General features: G+C 39.4%; 1 protein-coding gene across 8 annotated transcripts in view; it reads left to right on the top strand.

Annotated features, from left to right (window-relative positions):
- Positions 1-18,859, top strand: part of RNF38 (ring finger protein 38) — a 121,412-nt gene that overhangs the window by 60,170 nt on the left and 42,383 nt on the right. The window contains exons 1-2 of one of the 8 annotated variants that reach the window (XM_027549665.1): positions 6,622-6,779; positions 14,552-14,701. The exons of 1 other annotated variant lie outside the window; for it this stretch is intronic. The gene's annotated coding sequence lies outside the window, so the exon portion shown is untranslated. Of the gene's footprint in view, positions 1-6,602; positions 6,780-6,817; positions 7,292-7,760; positions 7,985-14,551; positions 14,702-18,859 lie in introns of those variants that run through there. 6 more of the 8 variants (XM_027549663.1, XM_027549668.1, XM_027549661.1 and 3 more) reach the window with 6 other exon arrangements.

Raw genomic sequence — 18,859 nt, 5'->3', positions numbered from 1 at the left:
CTTTTCACAGCTATTTGTAAGGGCTCCTCAGACAGCCATTTTGCCTTTTTGCATTTCTTTTTCTTGGGGATGGTCTTATTCCCTGTCTCCTGTACAATGTCATGAACCTCTGTCCATGGTTCATCAGGCACTCTATCAGATCTAGTCCCTTAAATCTATTTTTCATTTCCACTGTATAGTCATAAGGGATTTGATTTAGGTCATACCTGAATGGTCTAGTGGTTTTCCCCACTTTCTTCAATTTAAGTCTGAATTTGGCAATAAGGAGTTGATGATCTGAGCCACAGTCAGCTCCCAGTCTTGTATTTGCTGACTGTATAGAGCTTCTCCATCTTTGGCTACAAAGAATATAATCAGTCTGATTTCGGTGTTGACTATCTGGTGATGTCCATGTGTAGAGTCTTCCCTTGTGTTGTTGGAAGAAGGTGTTTGCTATGACCAGTGCGTTCTTTTGGGAGAACTCTGTTTATTCATTTAGCAAACATTTATAAGTGCCTACTCTATGCCAGGCATACCTGCATCAACAGAGTATCATGGTGAAAAGACTGACAAAGAAGGTCCTTCTTCATAGGGTGCTCTTTGTGGAAGGAGCAGAAAATGAACCGTATATGTAAACAAGTAAATAATCAGATACTCTAAAGTACTGTGCAATTAGTTGAGCAGTTTGCTACTCTTAGTTAGGTATTCAGTTCAGTTCAGTCGCTCAGTCATGTCCGACTCTTTGCGACCCCGTGAATCGCAGCACGCCAGGCCTCCCTGTCCATCACCAACTCCCGGAGTTCACTCAGACTCACATCCATCGAGTCAGTGATGCCATCCAGCCATGTCATCCTCTGTCATCCCCTTCTCCTCCTGCCCCCAATCTCTCCCAGCATTAGAGTCTTTTCCAATGAGTCAACTCTTCGCATGAGGTGGCCAAAATACTGGAGTTTCAGCTTCAGCATCATTCCCTCCAAAGAAATCCCAGGGCTGATCTCCTTCAGAATGGACTGGTTGGATCTCCTTGCAGTCCAAGGGACTCTCAAGAGTCTTCTCCAACACCACAGTTTAAAAGCATCAATTCTTTGGTGCTCAGCCTTCTTCACAATCCAACTCTCACATCCATACATGACCACAGGAAAAACCATAGCCTTGACTAGACGGACCTTTGTTGGCATATGTTGACATGCCATATGCCATTCAAAAGCTTTTGAATGGCATATGGCATGTTTCTCTGCTTTTGAATATGCTGTCTAGGTTGGTCATAACTTTCCTTCCAAGGAGTAAGCGTCTTTTAATTAGGGAAGGCCTTTAAGAAGGTGACACTTAGGCTAAGATCTGACAGATGGAAAAGAACAAATTGAGAAAAACTTGGCCATAGAACATTCTAAGGAGAGGAAACAGCTAGTGTAAAAGCCCTGATAGAAACAAACAGAAGGAGAGCTGATGTGCTCCAGCAAGGTGCATGAGGGTACAAGTGGTTGAGATGAGGTTGAAGGGGTAGGTATAGACGAAATTGAGTGGATCTTGGTAAGCCAGGGAAAGAAGTTTAGATTTTATTCTGCCTATATGGGAAGCCTTTGGAAGGTTTTAAGTGAAGGAGTGACATTATATATTCTTTTACAGTATCCCTTTTGCTGCTGTGATAAGAATTTTTAAAAATTGTAAAATCTGCAACACAAAATTTACCTTCTTAACCATTCATTTAGGTGTACAGCTCAGCAGTGTTAAGTACATTCACGTTGTGCAGCCAATCCCTAGAACTCTTTTACATTGCAAAATGAAAACTCTATTCATTACACAATAACTTACTCTTCTCCCAAGCTCTGGCAATCACTCTTCTACTTTGTCTCTTAATCTGAGTGCTCTATGTACCTAATACAGGTGAAGTCATATAGTAGGAGTCTTTTTGTGACTGACTTAGCATAATGTTGCCAACGTTCATCCATGCTGTAGCTTCAGAACTTCCTTCCTTTTAAAGGCTGAATAATATTCCACTGTATGTGTATAGCACATTTTTTTTATTCATCCATGGATGGTTTCTTGGGTTACTTCCACGTTTTGGCTATTGTGAATAATGCTGCTAGGACCCTAGGTTTTCAGAAACCTCTTTTAGACTCTGTTTTCAGCTCTTTGGGGTATATGCCTAGAGTGGAATTGTTGGATCTTTTCTCCCATTTTTAATGTTTTGGCGAACCACTATTCTGTTTCCTGAAGGGACTGCGCCATTTTACGTTCCCCCCAAGAGTGTACAAGGATTCCAGTTTGTCGACATCCTTGTCAACACTTTTTTTTTCTATTTTTGTTGTTTTGTTTAATGGTAGCCTCCTAATGAGTGTGAGGTAGTATCTCATTGTGGTTTTGATTTGCATTTTTCTCCTGACTAGTGATGTTGAACATATTTTCTAGTGCTTATTGGACATTTGAACATCTTTTAAAAAACGTCTATTTCAATCCTTTGCCAATTTTATAATCAGGTTTTGGTTTTTGCTTGGTTGTAGTTCTTTATGTGTGTATGCTTGTGTGTTAAATCGCTTCAGTCTTGTCCAACTCTGCAACCCTATGGACTGTAGCCTGCCAGGCTCCTCTGTCCATGGGATTCTCCAGGCGAGAACTCTGGAGTGGGTTGCCATGCCCTCCTCCACGGGATCTTCCCAACCCAGGGATCAAACCTACCTCTGTTATGTCTCCTGCACTGGCAGCAGGTTCTTTACCACTAGCGCTACCTATAGTTCTTTATATATTCTGGATATTAATCTCTTATCAGATATGACTTGAAAATATTTTCTCCTATTCCATAGGTTCCCTTTTCACTCTTGTTGCACTGATGTTTTTATTTTGAAGTAATCCAAATTTATGTTTTTTTCTCTTGTTGCCTATGAGTTTCAGAATGAGATCTTCCTTATATATATTCTAAGATTATAGTGGTTTTCTTTTGTTGGAATAAGGAAAAGGGACTTCTGGTCGTCCAGTGGTTAAGATTCCACATTTCCAATCCAGGAATCATGGATTGGATCCCTGGTTGAAGAACTAAGATCCTGAATGCTGCAGGGTGGCTAAAAAACAAACAACAAAAGAATTAAGGAAAAGGCAGAAAATCTGATGAGAAATTCATAATAACTAAAGAAATATAATTTCCAAGTTCAATTGGCTAACAAGCATATTCTACCAAACATTTAAAGAAGGCACATCACCAATCTTACAGAAACTCTTGTAGAGAACAGAAAAAGAATACTCCAGGATTCATTTTCCGAGGCCAGCATAATATCTGTGACAAGACTTGATAAAGATGTTACAAAGACGAAAAGTAACAGCTAATCTCACTTAAGAAAACAGATGTAAAGATTGTAAGCAAAATATTAGCAAACCAAATCCAACAGTGTAGAAAAAGAGTAGCACAATATTCATAGGAATGTAAAATTGGTTTAACCTCCAAAAAGCAATGTAATTCACCCAGCAACAGAAATTCTGTGATTATCTAATAGATACAGAAAATTTTCATAAAATTAAATATCCATTTTATGGTAAACTTTTAACAAATTTAAAATAAAATAAACCTCCCTTGATTTGCTAAAGGGATCTACCAAAAACCTACTGCCAACATCATACCTAAAGGTGAAATGTTGGAAGCTTTCCAGTTTTGGAATAAGACAACAATGCATGCTCTCACTGTATCTATTTAGCATTGTACTGGGAGTCCTAGCCAGTGCAGTGAGACAGGATAAGAGGAAAACGCGTTGGAAAGATAGAAATTGAATGGTTATTTTGTGCCAATGGGATTATATGTGTAGGAAACACAAAAAAATTAAGAAAACTATTAGAATTAATTATGTATAAAACTTAGAATAAACCCAAGAACAAATGTGCAAGATCTTTCCAGAAAACTGTGAAGCATTATTGAAAAAATTAACAACTCTGGAGAAGGAAATGGCAACCCACTCCAGTGTTCTTGCCTGGAGAATCCCAGGGATGGGGGAGCCTGGTGGGCTGCCGTCTATGGGGTTGCACAGAGTCAGACACGACTGAAGTGACTTAGCGGCAGCAGGTAAATAAATGATGCATCTTACTTACAGTTTGAAGATTTAATATTATAAAGATGTCAATACCACCTAATTCATCTCGAGATCAATGTGAAAGTGAAAATTGCTCAGTCGTGTCCTACTCTTTGTGACCCCATGGACTATACAATCCATGGAATTCTCCAGGCCAGAATATTGGAGTGGGTAGCCTTTCTCTTTTCCAGGGGATCTTCCCAACCCAGAGCGATCTCTGCATGGCAGGTGGATTCTTTACCAGCTGAGCCACAAGGGAAAGCCCAATAAAAAATTCTCAGCAGTTATTTCCATGTACTAGAATGGTAGGACACCAGGGTAGACCAATGACCACACACATTTGAAGTAACTGCAATATTTTCCTCTTTGGTAAGCAACATATATTGGTATATTTTTTGTTTTAGAAGTTGAGGGGATTTAAATGACCTAGATAACCCAGGAAGAAGTTTTTAGTAGTTATTTACGGTTTTCACTTCTGTCATGAAAACCAGTTTTTTTAAAAACCAATTTTAAAGGGCAGTCTTGGAGTCAGAATTCTCAAAAAGCGCTTAATTACTACAAGCAACTACTTTTCCTGCAAGTGCTCTACTGTTCCCCAGCAACATGCGGCTGTTTATACAATCCTGGGAAGCTAGAATGAGAATTAATTCATTAGTTGCACTAGCCCCATTTCAAGTCTTCATTCAGTAGCCATGTATATGTAGATAATGGCTACCTTTTGGATGCTGCTGCAGATGTTGAACATTTCTATCATTGCAGAAAAATCCATTGGACACCTCTCCAACAAGGTTCCCGACCTTTTTGTGCAGACTCCAAGAAAAATTTTAGGTGGACTAGGGATGAGCAACTGCTCCAGTATAATTTACTCCCCACCACACTAGGTGGTCAGTGGCCCACCTTAAAACTTAACCCACTCATTGGGTGTTTTCTGGTTTAGAAAATGAGTTAGAAAAAAAATTGCAGTATAAATTTCAAACTATTCAACCTTGAGGTGTGGGAGCATTGTTTACCAGTGGACAGACTTCTTAGATCAAGTCCTCACACCCCAGTTAAGTAAGATCTCAACCATTTAAGAAGGGTTTTCAAGAGTTTGCCTGACAAAGGATTGGCTGAAGGCCAGGGGAAATGCATATAAATTTAAGGATTAGGAACCCTGGAGGACTGTAATAGGTTTTTGCCACCGAGATTCAACACTTGAGGAACCTGAGTCTTACCTTACAATTGGGCAACTTCCAGATGGTAATTTCCCTCCCTGTTCCCCCCCTCCTTTTTTTTTTCTTCCTGTACTTCCCCCTCTCCTTGCATACCTGTATACAGTTAAACAAGAAAAGCTGTTTCGGGGTGGTCTGTATTATGTAAGGAAGCTTGTATGACAGATTCTATTGGAAGATCTGTAATGCCAGGTGAATCCACAGCAGGAGACAGAGGTTAGAAGTGGATTACATTGGATGCACCTAAAGGTGTGGTTGGAATTTATGCGTCTGTATTATGAAATGAGAGGCGGGGACCTTAAAAGTTTTGATGTAAACATCTCCAAAGTTGCTTGCTTTGGAAGACTGGCAGAGAGGGCTTTGAGGGGGAAGAGTGGCTAGATAACAGGGCTACATAATAGGGGTGTGGGGCTACGGGAGGGGACGTGTTCATGGGGGCCTATTATCTCCTTCTAGCTTCGCTTTGTTAGGAGTTGTAAAAGCCTGTGATGTGATTGCTGGAACTTTGAGTTCAGCAGTTGCTAAGCACCTGCTGCTGTGTTTCATGCTGTAGGTTTGGACTTCAGGGTTATAGTCAGAACAGTCTGATCGCTGAGTCTGACACGGGAGACAAATGTATTCAAATAATTACCATTTTGTGTTATTCATACATAGAGGTTCAGAGGATCCTGGAACATCATTTTAGTCTGGTTCCCTAATTTTCTATCGGAAGCAGCTTTGGCCCAGAGCAGGCTGGAGACTGGTTTGAGTAATGCCAAAAGAACTAGAACTTGGGGTTTTTTTTTTGATGATTGGCCTGAAATATGGTCTCCATCCTTGAAGACATATAATTCCTATCTACTTAAAACCCGCTTCTTTGATGATGTCCCCTTGACCTTCCTCTTTACTTCGATATCACTTAAACTATTTTGTCCTTGTATTTACTGCGCTTTATAGAAGATATTACATCCTCTTTTAGATCTTGAATGTGATTATCAGGACAGGCACCATGCCAGCTTCTGTCTCCGTACCTGTCTCATTTCCTGTTCTCAGCACAATGTCAGGTTTAATTGAGCCTTACAGTAGGACAAATTAGGGTTGACTGCCTCTCCAGAGATACATTGGACAAAGACACCCTGACAGATCACCTGCCTCTACATCAATAAAAATTCCTAACATTTAGGCCACATGGATACATACACTGTATTTGGAATCTGAATGAAGTCAGGTACTATTTGATGGCTAAGTTTTGGAGGCGCTAGGCACGCACTTGCAACAACATTCTGGGAGAGATGTGCACGAATTGGGAGGCTCGGCCCGCCGGCTGCCCAGCGTAGCGGCGGCCTTTCTGTGCGCGGGGGGCGGGACGGGGCGGGGCTGCGCAGGGGCGCTGCGCGTCGGCTCTGTTGCCGGAACTAGTCCGAGTCGCGCGCCGGGACGCGCGCAGCCCGCCCCGCCCCCTCCCCGAGGGTGGAAACAAAAGAGTCTCCGCGCGCAGAGACCAGCCGAGGGGGAGAGGGGCGGAGCGTCTGGCGGTCTCGCACCCTGGGCTCGCTAGGTTCGTTCCTGGGAGGGGTCGGAGTGGGCAGGTGGGCGATCGAGAGCCGAGAGTAGGAGGGCCGCGTGCTCGCGCATCTTGCGGCCTGGAGTCGGGGGGCGTCGCCTGCGCGCGCAGCGGAGCGTATTGCGCCGGCGCGTGGCGAGTCCTGTCTTCGAGCACCGGGGCGGGGCGCGGTGGGGCGGGGCCCCTCGTGCAGCGGTGCGGGGCCGTGCGGCGGCCCGGGCGGTTAGGGCGCGGGGGCGGAGAGGATGGAGCCCCCGAGGCGTTAGCCGACTCTGTCAGCTCTGGCGTGCAGCCGTAGTTTTCTGGCGCGGCCCGTGTGATGGTGCCGGGAGGAAGGAAGCGCCGTGATAGCGCCTGGGTCGGAGTTCGGGTTCCGGGGTTGAGAAGGCCCGGGAACGGAAGATCTGGCGAGCTGGCCGCTGGCTGGGCGAGCGGTCACAATAGGAGGCGGCGGCCCAGCGAGGAGCCGCGGGAGTAGCCCCGCAGGGCGGAGCCTCCCCTCGCAGGTACTGGCTGCCGCAGCCGTTGATTCCCGCACGAGGGCGGGACTGACCGAGCCTCGGGCGGTTAGAAGCCTGCGGGGCCGTGCTAGAGATGTGGTTGCTTGGTGTTCAGCGGGGCGCGGCCGGGCCGCCCGGCGCTCTTTGTTCCCCGGGCAGCGACGAGGAGGTGCGGGCACAGCCCGAGGGAGCGCCAGCCCACCGCTGTCTGGTGATGGCCTGGCTCTTTTACTCCCTCCCTGTTTGCCCAGGCGCAGGTGAAATGATGTCACTTAGGAGAACGCAGAACCCGGTCCGAAGGGTCCTCTCTCGCGTCCTTCTGCAGCCGCGGGTTTCTGAACAGGCTGCGTTTTGTTCTAGGGGATGGAAGTTCTCCTTTCAGGGCTGAGGAATGAAAGAGGTTGGTTTTGAGCCTAGAGTTTTTGAAATTATTGAGGGATAAAGAGAATAAAGTTTTCATTTGCGTGTGTAGGACTTGTAAGACCTTGCTTTTTATTTGTGCTGCAAAAATGATGTATTAAGTTGGGTGTGTTAATCTTCCACCGTAAATAGAAACAAAATGTAATCTTTAATTGCCTTTTCTGATTTCTTACGAGGCGCACTTAACACACGAAGATTTAAGTGTATGCAGCTCATTCACAATGGTTTATTACCTTAAAATTGCAAGACTTTTTGGATCCTGTTTGGCCTTGATTGCAGGTACTGTTAACACAATTATCTCAGATTTCCTTTAAATAGCTCCCAGCCTTGGTAACTGGGCTTAAATTTTTTTTTTAATCCATTCTCTCAATTTTTAAGAAATCAAAGAGACTTAGCAGCAGCAGCAGAGACAGTTGGGATCAAATTAAAATTGTTTCTGTCTTCCATTAGGAAGAAATCTGGGGCTTCCTACAGAAGTAACAATACAAGACCAAATATAGGGATCAGATCATTGGCATTGCAGCAGGCATGTACTTGTAATAAAAAGATTAAGTGGATTTTTAAGTAGAAATTGTATCCAGCTCTTGCTCGCTCATAAAAGTATTCGTGTAATATATTTGACTTTTTGAAGACCTATTGAGCCTTGAATCTGTTAATTATAGGGGTTCAGTTTTAAGTTGATATCTATAATTTTCTTTTAAGGCTTGTTTTTAAAAGACTTGGTGGCCTTTAGAAGCTGTAGTTGAATATATTTTGCCGCAAATTAGCCGTGTGGGCCTCAGGTTCTTATCTGTAAAATATGAGTTGGATTTAAATGATCTCTGTGGTCCTTCCACTTCTGATACCTTCTGTGACTCTGAAAGGTAGTGTTCCTATACTTGTTGAATTTCATATACTCATTCTATTTTTATAGTTAAACTAAGTTGGAAGTTATTAATTTGAATAAAAATTGAGGATTTTCTAAAGTAACCTGATTTTTGAGGAAGAGTGGATGGACAGAGGGTGACACAGTTAGGTATACTTGAATATGTTAGCATCATAATGTGAAGTGTAGGCCTATTGTGTCTCTGTCAACTGCTTTGGATGAGGCTTAGTTACATCACTAGCCTGTTTTTATTTGTGCTCATTTTTTTATGTTTCCTTGCAAGGCTGAGAGTGAGAAGTATGAGTGAGAAATCTTCAGATAAAAGTCTCTGAAATAATTGATCAGTATGGGAAGATGATTGATCTTTGCCTTCTACTTCCAGTCTATTCCATCTCCTTCTCTCTATGCTGCCCTAGTTTTGTTTAAGCCACCACCATTTTGTAATTCATTTTGCTGGTAAGATAGCTCTTAATTAGGCCTGTGATTGTTGTGTAGTGTCTAGGTCTACTGACTAGTTTCTAATTGTTTTTCTACTAACCACATATATCAGACATCCATTTTCATGTTGTCTTGGTTAAATCATAGCTTGCTTATTCTCTGGACAGAGTATATAGATTGTAAACACACATTTGAACTCTGTAGTTGTAGTCTAGTTCATTTGTTCAACAAATGTGAAATTCTTACCATCACATTGTCTATCTGGAGATCAGGCAAATGCTTGAACTCTATAATAATAATCAAGTAAGAAATTGGAGCAAGTAGACAAAGAGGGGCCCTATACACAGCCTTGTCTTTCCCCCAGCTCTAATGTCATTTCATGTTCCTTTTTAAAGTATCTGAACACTTTTCCTTCTTCCAAGTTAGGGGACCCTGTTACCCTCATTTATGTCTGTTGAATTTGCCCCTCACTAGACTGAATCTCTTTGAGGGCAAGAATCTTTTTGTTTTTATAGTACCTAGCATATGATAGATATGCAATAAATATTTGAATTATTACTTTTATTTAGTAAGATTTATGAAGAGCTCAGTCACACTTCATCTTTTCAAATGTTTATGTGTGTAAGTTTTTACTGATTTGGACTGTTCCTGGTTTAGGTATTTTCCAAATCCATATAATTCTTAGAAATAAATCTTGAAGAGATGGTTTAGAACAATTTACAAATCAACAACAACTTTGAGGTTACCAGCTTAAGTAAAATGGTTTAGAAACACTTGCTTAAGGGGAGAATAATCCTTGTGCTGGCAAATCCTGGATTGTGAAAGTGAACGAAAGAAATACTTAATAGTAGAATGCATAACTCTTACTCTTCCTAGCGTTCATGTTCACGGGTTCAGTACATGCAGTGGTTAGAGACTGCCTTAGCTGCACCTTCTTCACCCCTCCCCATTGATTTGTGTGACTGAGGGGTGAGAAAGAAGGGTGGAGCCTTTCAGCTATTTCACCAACCCTGATTTTGCTCTGCTCCCCCAAAGACATGGATCCAATTTGTCATTGCCCTAACTCAAGAATGGAAATAATAATTTATTTTTTATTTTGAAAGTATCCCTGTGCTGGAAAGTAATGATCCTTCTCAGGTAAGTAGTACCAATTCTTAAATGGTTTGACAACTGTATAATAACACATACCATAAACTGACTTAACAAATACTTACTTGTTAAATGTTTAGGTTACTTCTAGTTCCCTTTGAAATTGTTGCTTTGATGTGATGAACATATTTATGCATATGACTTTTCTCGTATTTGGAATATAACCTGAGAATTTATCAGATGAAAGATCAATGATTTGAACTGTTAACAAAATCTCCCTGATTACTTTCCAGGAGATTAACATTTGCCATCGTGGAAGCAGTGAGAATATTTGGATTTTTATATAATTTGGATTTGACCTCTTCATTTTTTAGGTACCTAGACTTTGACCAAAAGGAGTAAGGGACTTGTTGGAGTCAACAACCAAGCACCTAACTCATCATGTTTTGTTCTTTCCTTTTTCCTGTTAGCCTATGATTTTACTGCCTTTGAGCAGTTGGTATGCAATTTGTAACAGTGAACAGTGTTTTTTTTTTTTTTTTTCTGGAGCGTATTGTTACCATTTTGGAGAAGGTTTGGCCTTTTGAGCAATTTATTTTGTGGAAAGTACACATTATTTTATACTGGCCTAGAGGTCATCATACACTTGTATGTTCTCTACTTTTATGAGAAAGATGTAAATGAAGAAGGAAGTTGTCACCAGAAGTGATTTTTGCCTATGGCTGATTCACATTGTTGTATGGGCAGAAGCCAACACAATATTGTAAAGCAGTTATCTTCCAATTAAAAAAAAAAATACCATACGGGATTTTGTTAGTTTTAAAGGAGTCATACTTAGTAAGCTTCTAGCACAGTAATCAACCAACATAAACATCCATGGTAGCTTTTTTTTTTTGTAAGTGATTTTGGAGGAAGCTGATTCTGGGATTATGTAGACCTAAGTCCTGTGTTATTTTTAATACAATAACTACTGCAATTTACCACAGTGATGATAATAATAGTACACTCTCTTAACACTGAGGTTAAGTTGTTGGTAGTATGGCTACCAGACCGGGGAAAGGCCACATTAAATAGAAGATGACCTTAAAATAGTAATGTGTTGTTGCTTAAAAGGTTAAAGTGTTTTTTGAAATTTCAGTCTTTTAAAACAGGAAACAGTTATGCTGGATGAACTAGTCATATTGTTATATGTAACATTAAAAATGCAAAGTGTGTGGAGTTACAGGCTCAGTCCCATCTCAGGGATGTTTCATGGCAAGACTTCTAAAATACAGTTGCATCCTGAGAGAAGGCTGAAGTTACCATGTCTTTGTAATGCTTGGCAGTTAGTTGGTATGTTAGGGGAAAATAGAACTGTATTGATTTTCAGATACTGTGTAACCTGACTAATTTTAACTGAGGGAGAGTTAGGGAAGTAGTAGAAGTCAGAAACAATTTCCAAGGAAACATTAATTTTTAAGTACTTAAAATAGCTTTAAGTAAATAGGCATTGTGGAATAGTTGCTAGTTATTAATCCAACTAGATAGATTACAAAGAAGAATGTTACTTTAAAAATTCTATTTAGTGGGTGGTTTAGTGGGTTGAGTCTGAGTCTTAGAACCGGATACACTTGGCTTCAAATTATGGCTTTGGTATTTATGTTTGACTTTAAGCAAGCAAGTTGGTTAACCCTAACTTGTACCATGTAAATATGAGAAAGCCAAGTTTGATTCCTGGCATGAAGTTTACTATTACCGAATTGAGGTTTTAAAAACTGCTGTATTGCTTAGGTTTTTTTTTTTTTTTTTTTTTAAGTTTTAGTTTATGTCTTTCATAGTCAAATTAATACAGAATTTTTCTCTAGAATTCTGGAGAAGAAACTTTGCTTGAGTATGGTACTGAGTTTTCAGTCAGTTATGTACATGTTTGTTGTGCTAGTTTTCTATTGTGTGTAACAAATTGCCACAAGTTTAGTAGCATAAAGCAAATCTTGTTACCTTACAGTTTCTGTGGATCAAAGTCCTGGTATGGGTTAGCTCTAGAGCCTCTGTCAGGGTCTTTTTTGGCTGGGCTCTGATTTTATTAGGGACTTAATGTCCTCTTCCAAGCTCATTGTTGTTATAATGTGGTTCTTGTGATTATAGGACTGAGGTCCCCTGTTTTATTTGAGGGGATCTTGATCTTAGCTATCAACTGATGACCACTTTTAGATTCTAGCTGCCCTCAGGTCTCTACCATTCACATGCCTTCTCAGAACATAGCAACTTCGTCTGTAGGGTTTGCAGGAGAATCTCTTTAGGAAGTGCTCAACTTCTCTTTTGAGAGCTTTCTCTGATTAACTCAGGCCTACCCAGGATAACCTCCCCTTTGATTAACTTAAAATTCATAAGAAATCTTAATTACATCCGAAAATCCTTTCACCTCTGTGAAGGGGTTTGTATAATTTAGGTCATATAATTGAACGCAATTATACGCGTTCCCCTGTATATATTATACAGGGGAATGAAATTCACTATGTTTACAGTCCTCCCCACATACCACGCAGGGTTGGAGGTACGCACCAGAGGTGGGAATCTTGGAGGCCATCTTAGAATTCCCTCTTCCCTTCTCTCTCCTTTTCTCTCCCCTTACCCCTCTCCCCTGTGTCTGCAAGGACCAGGGTTTGTCAGCTTTTTATGTATTACTGAAATTTGTTTTCCCAGCCAGCTTTTGTACTAGCAGTTTGTAAGCGTGCTGCTCACACTTTTTAAGTTTGTAAGACTGCTTAAGTGTGATAGTTGATTTTATGTCACCTTATTAAAACACTCTTCAGATGTACTTATTGTGCACATTATAAACTTGTAGAAAGAACATGAAGCCTGCATAAAGGAACAGGCCATTTTGAGAGAGAATTACTTTAAAGTGGTAAAAGCACTCCTTAGATTAAATGGAGTCAGGAATGTGAAAAATACTTGTTCCTGTGAAATATTTTCTTACTCCTGCCCTCAGATATACCCATGGCTCCTACCTCTATTTTTTTTTTTTTTTAAACAAGAATAAGCTCCTTGAGGGTGGAATTCTTGTTTTCTTTTCTAACATAAATCTTTGCTTATAGGAGGCAGTCAGTAGATATTCCTTGATTCAGTCATTCCTGCTTCATCACAATGGTAAAGGACATTAACACATGCATGTTTATAGTACAGAGGTGAGCTTTAGTTCATGTCCAGAGCATTTGGTGGAGCAGTACTAATAAATTCTAAAATTATTGCCTTCAGTTCTAGGAAGGTCTTTGGAAGTAGTTATTTTCTTAACAGGCCTAGTTATCTGTTGATCAGGCTCATATCAAGCCAGAAAGAAAAATTTCTAAAGGGGCTAACAAAGTTTATTATAGCAGCATTATTCATATAATTAGCCTGCCACTTTATGGTCTGTCTATTCCTTCCTCTCTGGCTACTTCCTTACTGACCAGTTATGCTGATCATTTTGTAGTTTCTTGACAACATTGTTTCTTACCAATTACCTCTCCATAGCACCAGTATGGACCATTACTACAGAAAGGTACTTTTTTATACTGTATGGTGATTTGCTTTTCTTTTTATTGCATATACTTTTGAAGGTAGAAAATCATGACTGTGTTTTTGTTTAGTGCCTGTTACAGGATAGACACTTATGTGTAAGGGAATGACTGCAGCAATGAAACGAAAAAACAAGACAGCCTTAAAGCACCTGGTCCTTTAGGGGCAAGCAGGTCCACAGACCTTAATCCCAAAGGGCAATTCACAGCACCGTGGAATGGTGATACTCATGTCTGATCAAAAATGCTACAGATCAAGTATATTTACATATGAGTTTAGGGCATTAACTCACAGTCTAGTCAAGCATTTAAAACATGCAGGCATTTACTTTGAGTCTTATGATCTTGTCCTTTATTCATTAAGTAGGTTCCTAGGTTTGTGTTGAATAGAGCTGAGGTCTCCACAATATAAATCTTGTTTTTTATACCTGTGATCGCTATAGAAATTTGGCCATAGATGTTCTAAAATCTCTCTTCCCTTGCCTGATAATTTGGAAGGTGAACTGAAAAACAGAATGAAAAATTAATCATAGCCAGGTGGAGACTAATCTTTCTGTACTTAAGTGATTTTTACTTCCAGTTTTCTTGACATGAAATCTTATCTCTCATTTAAGATTTCAGAATTAATGCCAGCAAGAAAGATATAGATAGGTACTACATGGGAAACATTGGAAGGACTTTGCATTCTTGAGCAGTGCTGTTTTGCCTTTAAAGAAAGTTTTTATGAGAGATCCATTGCCAGAGGCAGTCTTTGTCTTCCTTATGTTTGTTTCGATGTTTAAGATTAATTTTTTATTTCTTGTGCTCTGCTAACAAAATCATCAAATACCTAGAAAATCCAGACTGTCCTTCATAGGCATGATTCTCCACATTGGTGCAGCTAGCCATGAACTATCCTTTTCTTCTCCCTCTTTTTCCCAGATATCTCCCGGGGCCAATTCAGCACCTCTACCTGGCCATCCTAACAAGGTGATTTGTGAAAGGGTGAGACTTCAGAGCCTGTTCCCTCTCCTCCCAAGTGATCAGAACACTACCGTTCAAGAGGATGCTCACTTCAAAGCTTTCTTCCAGGTTCTTATATATTTACCCTTTGCCTTCGTAGGGCTGAAAGTCACAAGATACGTACTAGGTTGTCTCTAGGAAGGCTTGAACCAACATTCTTAGTATCTTCCTATTTCTCATTTTCTGTTGTTTGTGGAAATAAGTATTCTTCTTAGAGGACATCTTTAACTTACTCAGCCAGCTTTTCTGAAGAATGTTTGTCTTCTCTTGAGCTGCTGTTACTATTTGACCACTTAATATTCTTGTTTTTTAATCTTTTGGTCTTAATCATGTGTCCTAATAGGTCAAGTTCTGTAGGAAAGTAGAAGACATTACAGAATATGTGAAATTGTATAGAGAAAGAAAAATAGAAGCATGTAAGATGTTTTTTAAAGCCATCACTGCTTTGATAGTAATGCACACTACAGACTTTGGTAGTAATGCACATTTCAGAGAGAAAATATGGTAACTTGCCTTCTGTGACTTTTGGTATTTGTGGGTAAATGTGTTTAAAATTTCATTACATATGAAATGAAAACAAATTAAGGTATAAATGGATTTAAACTATCATTAAGTTATTAACAAGATTACTAGGATGTACTCACAGAAATCATTGACTACTGTATATAAAATCCATTACTCTCCGAGATTCAGTAACAGAAGTCATCATTACCAGAAAGGAAACTAAGTTACAGAATTGCTTCTGGATACTAGGGTTGTGGGCCAAGACATGTAATTGTCCATGTTGAGGTAGTGAGAATTGCTAATCAAAGCTAGGACTTCTGGATAGAGCCAGCTTATTTTCTGTTCATGTGGGAGTGGTAGGTTGGGACTGGAGACTACTTCCGAAAGAGAGGTGTTTATGACACACTGGAGAGGTAGGATTTAGAAGCTGATGTAGGTGAGGAAAGGTGTATAGGTGACCTGGGGCTCTTGAGTCTTTTATTCCTTGTTGACACTGTGTGTCAAGTTCTCTGCTTTGCATGTGTGGTCTCCTTTTGTTTTTAGCCATCGTAATAAAGTTCATCTGGATGGTTTTCTAGATGAAGAAATAGCCTCAGAGAATCTCATTGAGTTGCCCAATTTACATACCTACTTATTGACAGAATAGAGACTCAAACCCAACTTCAGCTATTTCTTATCTCTATCATACCACCTTATGGGTATTTCTGTAAACACAGTTCACTGTATGTTAAAAGACATCGTTTATTGAATTGCGTGGCATATTGACTGCTGTTTTGAATACAGCATTAGCGGCAAGAACTTGATCTTTAGTAGTAACTAATGAGGAAATTGACTTCATACCTTCACTACTGCCACCAGTAAACAGTTATTTGACACTTTCTGTGTTCTCTGTACTTACTCTGAGTCTTTAAGCATTAAGGTAACATTAACTCAAAGAATAGCTGCCAAATGCAGTAGATTAAAACCCGTGTTTTGAAAATAAAACCAAAAAGTTAGCCAGTTCCACTTGAGTGTTAGGAGAAAAGTGAAAGGTATTTTTTTTTTTATTTATAGTCCTAATTTAACTTAAACTTTACTTTGCTCTAACTTAAAAATCAGGCCTTCAATGTACTTTGCTCCCACGAGAGACTAGAGATTTTCTTTGTCCAGTTATTATCCCTACCACTGTTCCACATGAAGTAAAGTAAATCCTTCTCACATCCCCTTTGAGATACTGTCAGGTACTTTCAACTAATTCTGACACCAAAATTGAGTGTGATTTCCTAGTTCCGGTTATGGTTCTCATCATTATAAAACCTAGTAGCCATATGAAAAGGAGAACCTGTGCAGCCGTATCCTGTCCTCAAAGTCACTGCCTTAATGCATTGTTTGCTCGCAGCTTTGCTCCAAGTTGTTTCCCTCCCAACTCTTTCTACTTTTCCTTTCCCTTTTTACTCCATCCATTCCAAACAATCACCTTACCTTTTCCATTTTTTTCCCTAAAACACCCCCTCTACTTCATATTTTAGCTGAAACTAGTCTCTTTTGTGAGGACTCATTTCTCCTATAGCCTTCTCTAGGAGTAAAGAAATGATTGGCTTTTCTTGCTTCAAGCGTGGAATTGGATATGTGACGAGTAAGTAGGATGGTCACAGAGGTGAAGGCAAGTGTTGACACTCTCCTGGATCCTTGCTTTTAACCATCAGTCTTTGAACAAAAAGTTCATCCTATTTTTGATCTTTTTTGTCCTTTATCTTCACTACTTAACCGAGTTTGTATCACTATCCTTGTTTATTACTTTTCACTCTGCTCTTTTTTTGCTCATTTTTCTAGTCAGAATATTTCAAGTTTTGCGTGCTTTTTAATTTTTAAAATTATGAAATATTTCACATATGCATGTTGTAAAGCATGAAGATGTATGTATAATTTTTAAAAATCTACCATCCAGCTTAAGAAATCAACTATTACCAATATTTTGGAACATTTCTATAAAAATGATGGTTTTGTTTTTCTTGCTTTGAAATTTTTTTTTTTCAAAAATGGTTTAAGAAGCACATTTACATGTCTATAAAAATAAGCCTATATTTAAAATTAGCATCAAGGTGTTTCTTGTAATTTTTTAAATTAAAATTAAGGCATAATTACAGTGGAATTCACCTTTTTTGCGTACAGCTCTGTGAGTTTTGACAAAAGCATACAGATGTGGAACTGATACAATAAAGATACGATAGTTTCAGTACCACCCCCCCCCCCAATTCCATCACATCTGTTTGCCATCAACCCCCTACAGTTTTAAAATTAGCAGTTTCATATAGCACAGGGAGCTCGACTCTGTGCTCTGTGAGGTGGGATGAGGCGGGGTGGGAGGAAGGTTCAAGAAGGAGGGGATATATGTATACATATAGCTGATTCACTTTGTTGTACAGCAGAAATTAACATAGTAAAGCAGTAATAACATAGTGGCATAGTAAATCCAACAAAAGTAAAATGAGCAGTTACTGTACTACCAACCAATTCAGTGAGGGAGTGAAGATTGTATGCTTTTATTAAAAAGTCAGGTGCATTGTGGAGAACTTGAATTTCAGATGTGGCACAGCCCTTGATTTCAGAAATGTGTGTGTGTATGTGTGTGTATTTAACATATATATGTTATTTTTAATATCCTTTTCCATTATGGTTTATCATAGGATAGTGAATATAGTCCTTTGTGCTATATAGTAGGAGCTTGTTTATCCGTTCTGTATATAAAAACTTACACCAGCTCACCCCAGCCTCCCATTTCATCCTCCAGCCCTCTCCCCCTTGGCAACCACAAGTCTGTTCTCTGTGTCTGTGGATCTATTTCTGTTTTGTAGATAGGTTCATTTGTGTCGTACTTTAGATTCCACGTATAAGTGGTATCATATGGTATTTGTCTTTCTCTGACTTGACTTATTATGGTAATCTCTAGTAGCACCCATGTTACTGCATATGGCATTATTATTACTAATCTGAGTAGTATTCCATTTTATTTAAATATTTTATATATAAATAAATAAAATCTTCCTGATTCATTCATCTGTCAGTGGACATTTAAGTTGTTTCCATATCTTGGCTATTGTCTGCAGTGTTCCTATGAACATAGGGGTGAATGTATCATTTTGAATTAAGAATTTTGTCTGGATATATGCCTCAGAGTAGAGTTGCTGGATTGTATGGTAATTTTAGTTTTCTGAGGAAACTCAATACTGTTTTCTATAGTGGCTATACCAAGTTAGAGTCCCACCAATACTGTAAGAGGTTCCCTTTTCTCCTCAGGTGTGCATTTTAATACAACTAGATAACAACTTTAATCTGTAAATTTACTGAAGTTAGGTGATTGAAATCTGTTGATTTATACAAATAAATACATTGTTTATGAAAGAGAAGACTAATTATTGTAAAAATGTCTATTCTCTTAACAAGTTCATAGACATAATAAAAATTTCAGCCAAAATAATAAAAGAAAATTTTTATTTTAGAACTTTACAGTTACCCTTAAATTCATAAGGAAAATTAACAAAGGAAACACAGGAACTTTTCCCAAAATTGTCATAAAGGGAAATATGCCATAATGATACTAAATCATATTGTACAAAAATAGTTCCATGTTATTGAGTTCCATGTTGTTTAAATACAGTGGCTGTTTTTCAACCCTCATTCTACATGACCTCTTAATTAGGTTGGTGAAAAAGTATTTGAGGTTTCGGACCGTCAGTTTAAATC

The sequence above is a fragment of the Bos indicus x Bos taurus genome, chromosome 8, assembly GCF_003369695.1.
Source record: "Bos indicus x Bos taurus breed Angus x Brahman F1 hybrid chromosome 8, Bos_hybrid_MaternalHap_v2.0, whole genome shotgun sequence".
In the NCBI taxonomy this organism is placed as follows: Eukaryota; Metazoa; Chordata; class Mammalia; order Artiodactyla; family Bovidae; genus Bos; species Bos indicus x Bos taurus.
The sequence above is the reverse complement of the archived record's forward strand: the minus strand, read 5'-3'. Positions and strand labels throughout refer to the sequence as shown.